Below are 9,642 nucleotides of genomic sequence, written 5' to 3'. Positions count from 1 at the left end.
ACTGGCTTTTTTTCCTTCAAATACTGGCCCCAATTGACCATCGCACTTGTTTGCAATCATTACAAACCTATGAACGGGTACGAGCCAGCTTGACTGGTTCCCTGATCTTACAATTTCCCAATGTATGTAAACTGCTCTGTTTCTTCTTATATGGAGTCAGGGAACCAGACTACAGGAAAAATTTCGTTTTTCTTGGTTTTTATAGCATTTTCGAACCCAAAACCTCAAAAAACTCAGTGTAACTATATTTCCTATATCTTTCCAACCCCCCAATTCCATCCATTTCTGAAAATTACAGCAAAAGCAAATGATGTATATTCCCTTTAATTCCGTTGTACGTATTTTTTTCCATATGGAATGGGCGCGCGTGTGTACGCGCGCAGCTAAACATGTAACAAAGGTGTGTGGCTTTTCGTGAAAACGAACATCTCAGTTGAACCGAGATGTCTGCCCCTTGCATCGTCAATGAAATCTGGAAATTAATGATGTGTTATTTACAGAACAAAACATATACAGATCTTCAAGTACAATGTTTTAAGGGGAAATAGTTGGGGAAAAAACGCGAAATCGAAACAATACATAATTTTGACGTGTGCCTCTTCGTGAACACGGTGACGAATTTCTCCATAACTAACGCAGTAGGGTGACTGTTGAATGTTCTGACACCCCATGTTCCGACAACCCTGACGTACTATTGCGTTACTCCCGGTTAGGGTTATGGTTAGGGTCAGAGTTAGGGATAGGTTTATAGGGTTAGGAATAGGAATATGTACAGTCAGAACATAGGGGTGTCGGAACATACGGGTGTCAGAACATAGAGTTATAACCCTGTGGGTCAGGTATTATGCTACATTTTTGGGAGAGAACATATAACAGCAAGTATTACCAAAGTGAACCAATGTGAACTCTGTTTTTTGCATTTAATCGTGTAATTTGTTCTTAGATAATTTTTCCGTGCTTTTTTAAAATAGTGACAGTCATTTTTACTTCTCTGACATTGAAACGGATATGAAACTTTGTGTTAAAAATGGCACTGTCCTCATATGTCATCAATTGTCGAGAAATGTCCTCTCCTCACCTTATGTCATCAAATGTCGAGAAATGTCCTCTCCATTTAAGGAACAATTCAGAAACGGAGTTCTGGTGGGGGGAAGAAACCTGAAGTAGCAGTAGACGATCCGACATGAGATGGGTATTGCCTGTCCATTCATTGTTATCAATGGAGTGAGTATTACGCATCAACTGGTAGTGCTTCAAGTCAGTACGACTTGGGATAATAATATATATCTGTGAAGTAGTGTCTCTCTAGGATAATATTATCCGCACAGTGAAGTCGGTAGGGCTTAGGACTTAGGATAATTTTCTCTCTTGCTGAAGTGGGGTCTCTCTGAGATAATATTATCCCAGCAATGGAGTCAGTAGGGCTTGGGATAATATTATCTTTTCATGCAGTGGGTTCTCTCTGGGATAATATTATCCCAGCAGTGAAGTCAGTAGTGATTGGGATAATATTATCTCTTTATGAAGCGGGGTCTCTCTGGGATAATATTATCCCAGCAATGAGGTGAGCAGGGCTTGGGATAATATTATCTCTTGATACAGTGGGGTCTCTCTGGGATAATATTATCCGCGTAGTGAAGTCAGTAGGGCTTGGGATAATATTATCTCTTGAGGAAGTGGGGTTTCTCTTGGATAATATTATCCCAGCAATGAACTCATGAGCAGGGCTTGGGGTAATATTATCTCGTGATGCAGTGGTATTCCTCTTGGATAATATCCCAGCAATAAAGTCAGCAGGGCTTGGGATAATATTATTTCGTGATGCAGTGTTGTTCCTCTGGGATAATATTATCCCAGCATGGAAGTCCGTAGGGCTTGGGATAATATTATCTCCTGATGCAGTGGGGTCTCTCTGGGATAATATTATCCCAGCAGTGAAGTCAGCAGGGCTTGGGATAATATTATCTCGTGATGCAGTGGGGTTTCTCTGGGATAATATTATCCCACCAATGAAGTGAGCAGGGCTTGGGATAATATTATCTCTTGATGCAGTGGGGTCTCTCTTGGATAATATTATCCCAGCAGTGAAGTCAGTAGGGCTTGGGATAATATTATCACAGCAATGAAGTCAGCAGGGCTTGGGATAATATTATCTCGTGATGCAGTGGGGTTTCTCTGGGATAATATTATCCCAGCAATGAAGTCCGTAGGGCTTAGGATAATATTATCTCTCGATGCAGTGGGTTTTTTTTTCAGTACAGTTAGTACTGCTTGGGATGTTATCTCTCCAGGAAGTATGGTCTGTCGGTCCATAGTTATATCATCAAGTTGACACTTACAGTAAACCACTTACACCTTGTGAGTTCTTTCACAGATAAGCCTCATGATTCAATTCGAGATTAAACTTCATACAATTCAATTATTCAAATAAAGAAGGGATCATGACACAAATTGGCATTTGTATCAGTCTAATGGCATCATTTTTTTGTAAATGCAGTATTTAGCAGTTATTCATATCTGACCTCCTATTATCAAAAAAACGTTGGGATTATCCTCACCAAATTTCACTGGTTTCCATTTCAGTCAAGTGCATATGTACATGCCTACATGTACACATTTAAGCGCATGGTCGGTCAGACACACATTACTACGGCTGCATGGCATCAGCTTTTAACGTGTTTGGGGCATCTAGGTATTTAGAAAAGCTGTAAAATCCTACATGTTAACAAGAATATAATTATCATTGGGTTAAAGATGTTTAAGTATATGTAGCAGTGCACAGATGGATACAAAACAATTCAGATGTCACTGTATAAGAACAGCTCAGTATTTTATTTCCCTATAAAAATATCAAAATTATACAATAGCATAAAAAAATCTGACAAAGGTTGAATATTGACATTTGTGTTACGGTCTCTCATTTTGTACATGACATTTAAAAATATATGTAAAAAGGGCATTTTTTGTTTGAGAAAACCTGGTAAATTTCAAGGTTTTTTTTTATCTTAACAAGTTTGCCTGAAGACCAAGTAGTTTATTTCTGTCTTGGTCATAAAATTAATATTGCGACAAAAAGATGTAAAGGTTTTTGCATTATGAAATTTAACAAGTCATTCTCATGTTCAATTTCATGTACATGTACTTTCCATTGCAAAAGTGGTTGTTCTCTAGATTATATACTGGTTGATGTAGGACTTAAACAATGGCCATTTAATACCAAATATTTTAAGTTGCAATTTCTAAACAAAATTCATGACAACATTACTACATCACTTCAGACTTGCATGCACGTAACATAATCCAACTACCGGACCGAGCACGTTAGACGTATCAACGTTTTGTGACATCATCATGACGGTACAAACTTATGCCCTAATAATACTACCACAGAAATAACATTTGTCATGCTTTGCTTACAAAATATGGCTTAAATATTCAAAAACTTCAAATACTGTCACAAATGTCAAGACGCCATTATGAATTCACCATATATGTTACCTATAACATTCGTGTAATACACATGTACCTGCTTAGCAAGCAAGTTTCAACCCTACAGACCAAACACCTCATGACATCATGCTTTGTTTACACGTGTGATTTCCTACGAGAGGTAGGTGGGGACACGAGCTAGTCACCAAGCTTCCATAGGAAAGGGCACATGTTAACAAAATGCGACGTCGATTATGCTTAACCTACATGTAACTCCCTAGGGGGTGTGCCATTTCATATTGAAATTGGAGGATTCAGAAACTGTTAGGGCTATGGTCTATTCTCCAGATAAAAACGATGCACTTGTCATCATGCAACTTGTCATCCACCAACTTTGTCAGTGGGCAGCAAGGAATTGTATTTTGTTGGCACAATTGATCAGTATAGCGTCACAGCGTAAAAAAGGTAATTTGACTTTACTTTATGCCAAAACTGCTGGGCTGAATGAATTTTACTTATTTACAAACATAGATTTCAAATCCGGTGTTAAACAGAGTGTTTAAACCTCACATTTATTCCCTTTATTCCCTTATTGATATCAATGACATTTGAAAAGACAAAATATGTCATCATGGTGTAATCTGATCTCATGAAAGAAAATCACATCTCTGAGGAAGTCATCATAATTAATATCATCCAACATTTGAGTTATATGTTTACATTAAGTAAGCAACCATGACCTATAACCAATTTAAAAGAAATTCAACTTTAAAAAAGTATACAATGACAACATACAAATAATTTGACCTCCATGGTGTCAAAATATGTGTTGCATATCTCTGAGGAAGTCATCATAATTAATATCATCCAACATTTGAGTTATATGTTTACATTAAGTAAGCAACCATGACCTATAACCAATTTAAAAGAAATTCAACTTTAAAAAAGTATACAATGACAACATACAAATAATTTGACCTCCATGGTGTCAAAATATGTGTTGCATATGTTATTAGATGTGTTACAACCAGTTTACCTATTTTCAGTTCCACTTGTTTCTTATTGGCCCGTTTGTCCCGAAGTGAACCTGTTGATTCAAGTAAAAAATAGTAATATACAGTAAGAGCAAACAATGAAGTGTATTTCACAACATGGTGTTTGTCCAAGTCAGTGTAACCCTAAAAATTCTCTGGTTTTTTTTACCACCTCACAGCTTTGGGATGCCTAGTTGGTGGGTGGGAAATGCTCCTCCAGTGTACAACTTGTACAGACATCCAAAAACAAAACTACCAAATTATCACGAAATAATAAACAGGTCACTTGCCTGAAAGTGAATAACGGTGTTACTCACCTGATCCAGTGATCACAAAAATTAGACAGGTTAGTGTAACAGTATTATTATAAACCCCAGATTCAAGCTGTATTGCTGACATAGCCCCATAAATGTGGCCTATTTACTGGACTGCCTCCGTTAACATAGGCCACGCATCCACATGTACAAAAACGTGTTGCACTTTGCCAAATTTTGATTTTCACATTTAGGCTTACTTTGTAGGTTTTTTTTGCTTTAGAAGTATTCTCACCCTCTTCAGAAAGTGCTGCCTTTTTCAGATGTCTAATTTTTGTGAAAATCAAAATTTGGCAAAGTGCGACACGTTTTTGTACATGTGGATGTGTGGCCTATGTTTACGGAGGCAGTCCAGTAAATAGGCCACATTTATGGGGCTATGCTGACAATACATATACAGCAAAAGCAAATCCTGTAATTTACTTTGAAATGTTGTGTTATTGAGTCAATGGCAGTTGTCAATTCACTGCACATATACTTGTAGAAGGTTCTCAAAACCAACCAACTTGAATTACCTGTGTCGGTTATCATGTAAAACTTAAGTGCAGGAATTTTCCAAAGGCTCTTTTATAGATTCCCAATTGCTGCAATGAATTCTTGAATCTGTGTCAACACTTACATGTACATGTACTTACATGTAGTTAGTATCCTAAAAAAATATGCTGCCTGCCCTCTGGTCAGTGTCAGGTCACAACTTCTAAAAATAATGTCTACCAAGTACCATTGCCATCACTTAACAGTTTAACCAAGGTGTAAGACCCAGTCTTTGGACTATGCAGTGCCCTGCTTTAATAATTGATTATTACAATTTGGCACATCAGCATCATTGTGTTTACAAGCATTCTGCTCTGCAAATCAGATTGGAAACATCCGTTGGTTCAAGAGGATCTACCGTACCACGCTCACTGTTCTGAATGGCAGTGGCATGGCACTGTTCTAAAATGGTGTGCAATATCTGTCCCAAACTCTTGTCAAGTTGTCATGCTATTATCCCACTTCAGTCGGCGTGACAAAAGCTCGACATTTAGACTGGGTAAAAGACTGGGCCATACTGTAGATATTGGTTTCACATACCTGGGCATGATTCAGATTGTCATCAGATTTGACTTGCACGGCCAGTCAATCTGCTCTAATGTTCTTGATTCCTCTGCAGCGATGAGAAAATAGCCAGCACCTTCTCCTGGAACATGAACACAATGAAGTCAATAAACCTCAAAGGTTCACATCACGCTTGGTTTGCATGATAGAACTGCCGGCATGAGAAACTTCTCTATAATACCTTTGTTGTGAATCTGCATCTTTTACATTTAATTGACATTTTTCAGCAACCCAATGTGCTTTTTTCCATGATTTTTTTTTCAGTAAAGAGAACGCCCTCAGCTTTAACATGACATCCAAAACATAAACAATTCACCTATCACGGGTTTTGTGGGGAAAAAAGGTTTAAGGGCTGCATCAATTGGGGGTCACCCTGTATACTAGTACTAGTCCGAAAGTTTGGGACTCTCAAAACTGTGTATGAGAGTCCCAAAACTAAACATGCAAAACAAGAAAATAGACTGGCACCTAAAACAACCAGTCCAACACCGCTTCAGTGCTGCATCAATCAACCATGCTAAAAGAATTTAAGAAACATGTGGTATGAACCGGGAACTAGTCTCAATTTACCTTACATTTCTGCATAGTCAGCCATCAGACTAATGATACTGAATGAAGAGGTCAATCTTTCCAAATAGTTGGACCAAGGTTGTACATGTACCAGTAGCCCCATTTTGAAATCACTCGACTTCCCTCTCATGTGCAAAATATGTGGGAAAAGTCTCCTTTCAAAATTGAATTGAGTCTGCAAACTTGGTTGGTGAAATACTGAGGACCTTTTCTTTTGCCCAATAGAATTTTTGGAGAAATTTGCTGGCTAAAGAGTGAGTAAAGTGGGCCTGATTTAGTTTTGCACGTTTCAGAGCACTCCAGAGCCCTGTCTGCCTGTATAACATGTCAATAACTGTGCAAAAACAAAATCTTACCTGAACTTCTACTTGAGAAACGAAGGGCGAAGTCTGTGTTGTCATCCTCAATTTCCCTCTCAGTCAAGTTTGTAGGGTCAGTTGCATCGTCACCTGAAAAATATACAATAATTATGTCCATACCTTGATAAAGCATAATAAAAATGAATTAAAAAAAATCAGGAGCCTGTACAATATAACATGCTAAATTTGTACTACACATACATACATTGTACACTGGGGGGAAAAAGGGAATTTGAGGTTTGTTATTGACATACTCATCCTTTCTTGAATTTACCGTTAATAAAAAGTGTGATCAAATTTCATAATTAACAGTTAGAAATATGTAAGGCAAAGTAAAAAAAAACCACAAGTTTCTCGTCCCCGCCCGCTTCCTTTTAGCAGGCCGGCTGGATTTTTTTATTTATTTTTTATTTTTGAAAAATGCAGTAAAAACACTGAAAAAGTCCACAAATTCATTGGAAAATAAATACTTGCAAAATATGTGAGTCGAAGTTTTCAGTATAGACTGTCCGTCACTTTGTACACCACATAATATCGATGTGTGATCGCTACCCCTGCGAAAGTGCGAGCATGGCGAGTTCACAACAACTCACCCACTTGGTTCCCAGACCAAAAGATTCTGACTATTCCTGATGAATCTACGTGCCCATGGAGTCGAGGCTGAGACGTGAGCGTCAGGAATAATTGTCAGGTCTAGGGAACCAGACTACGTACATGTATGTCTATTGATAGTTTTAGACTACAGTTACAGACGTTTAAAAATTCAACCGGAATCTGTCTGCCGTACTGTATGCGGTAAATGCTGACTTCAAAGCCAGAATGCAACCGGTATGAGACTAGCTCACGCTGGAGCATGTGTTTAAAGAATTCGCTCGCGACTTTTGGCGGTTAAAGCAAATGCATCTAAAACTGTTATTGGATATGTTGTGCCCATTCTTGAAAATCACGCATTCTTAAGAATGGGCAAGCACATTCTTAAGAATGTGCAACTGGATCCTTGCTCAATCTTCGCAAAAAATAACTCTTCCAGATTGAGCGCACATTCTCAAGAATGCGCGACAAGATAACGGTCTAGTCGATGCCGAGCACCGGCTGCGCTTGGCCAGTCTAGCTGCATCCTCGTTCACTGATTCTTAATACAATGTAATTATACTGTTGCAACGCAAGGCGCTGAAAAGTAGAGTGGATATGAAAAGTATACACGTATTGGGGGAGGGGACCGGGGGAAAAAATAAGAATAAATAAGAAAGAATTAAGATTTTTGGGATAATAAAAGAGGGGGGGGGGGACCGTAAGTTAACGCAACTTGAGTGTTTGCGTCATCCAATGGGAGCATGGTGGTGCGCGCGCGTGTATGGCGTTTTTATAAACCGTATAATATTTTTAATTCGTACTACATGTACCTATTAACCTAAAAAATATCACTTGAAGTTGAACGTCCCACTACAATGATAATATGTTCCCATTATCCTTGTCAGAATCATATTATAAAACATTGCTTACTGGACGTATAACGTATTCCTCATGCGTTCTCAGCATGCATTTGATACATACAGGGACTTGTACTTGTCTAGCCTAAATAAAGCACTTCCCAGACTAGTTCCCAGTCCTCCGTTATTACAAAACTTCCCATAAGTAGGCAGGAAAAAGCAATAATAACAGGTTTAATATGATTCAAATTATCGTAGTTATACGAGTACAGAAGCATGGAACATTTTCTTTCCTCTTTATATGAAATGTTTCCCTTTTAACCGCTATACAATTCATTTAACATAATTATGTCGTGCAATGTTTGTTAAGATTGGGCAAAATTCATAAATTGTGCACGTGATATTCCCACCCAATCTTAAGAATGAGCGCTCATTCTTAAGAATGCGTGCTCGTTCTTAAGAATGCGCGCTCATTCTTAAGAATGTGCGCCCATTCTTAAGAATGCGTGATTTTCAAGAATGGGCACAACATCTACAACTCTAAAGGACGCTGTAAATATGTTCAGTTCTCTTGTCCAACTTGTCTTTCATTTTAAAAGTGTCTTTGAACAGTGAAAACACCAACGGTTGCAGGAAATTTTAAAATGGTGGCCATCTTGAAAAAAATAAAAAAATAAAAAATAAAAAGCCCCTCGTCCTCCTATTTTTCAAAAACCCGGACGAGAAACTTGTTTCATCAACGTACCCATGGGCGTCCCGGGGGGGGGGGGGGAGAGAACAAGGGAGCCATGTGAATGAATATGAGCATGTCAGCTGGAGTTACTCAAGCTAGCTAACTGACACTGTCATTTTAATTTCAACATTATTCTCAAATACACACACACGTACACAAAAATGGAGAAATGAAAATACATACCTGTCGATACTTGATCTGTGCCGAATACATGTTTATTGAGCCGTTTTTCTTTGCCTGAAATACGAAGAAGTAGTTTCCTCCTGCCCTCGCCGAAAAGTTCACGTCTACAGTGCGGGGCATGCAGTGCGCAGAGCGATGATCAAACCACGAAACTTTTTTTATGAGCAGTACTTGGCGTTGCGACCTGACTTCTCGAGGGCATTACCATCACAAAAAAGTGGGCATTAACTGAGCACCAGCCTGCCTTGTGCTCTGATCATGCATGTGAGGTGCCAGCTGGCTTCCGGCCTTTGGGTGCTTGTTTTACGGATTAACCTGTTAACGTGTTAATTACAGCTGAATCCATGGTGTATGTTTACAAGGTCTGCAGCTAATCCAGAGAGGCCAGGCACAGTGCTTTGCGCACGGAAGCTACACAATGAACACACTGCAATACGTGCATGGTCTTCCACATGCATCCCGCTGTTCACGTAGTACATGTACACTGTATGT

At 38.8% G+C, this 9,642-nt stretch overlaps 1 long non-coding RNA gene across 2 annotated transcripts; it reads right to left on the bottom strand.

Annotated features, from left to right (window-relative positions):
* Positions 1-2,797: 2,797 nt before the first annotated feature.
* Positions 2,798-9,642, bottom strand: LOC119725249. Of its 2 annotated transcripts, none has more exons than XR_005270699.1 (4): positions 9,151-9,642; positions 6,802-6,894; positions 5,852-5,957; positions 2,798-4,516 (listed from the first exon to the last, which is right to left on the bottom strand). It is a non-coding gene; the product is annotated as an uncharacterized LOC119725249 (long non-coding RNA). The 2 variants fall into 2 exon arrangements; XR_005270700.1 differs by lacking the exon at positions 9,151-9,642 and adding an exon at positions 7,275-7,717.

Source organism: Patiria miniata, unplaced genomic scaffold (assembly GCF_015706575.1).
Source record: "Patiria miniata isolate m_02_andy unplaced genomic scaffold, ASM1570657v1 HiC_scaffold_19, whole genome shotgun sequence".
Lineage (NCBI taxonomy): Eukaryota > Metazoa > Echinodermata > Asteroidea > Valvatida > Asterinidae > Patiria > Patiria miniata.
Note: the sequence above shows the minus strand (reverse complement) of the source record. Positions and strands in the feature narration are given on the sequence as shown.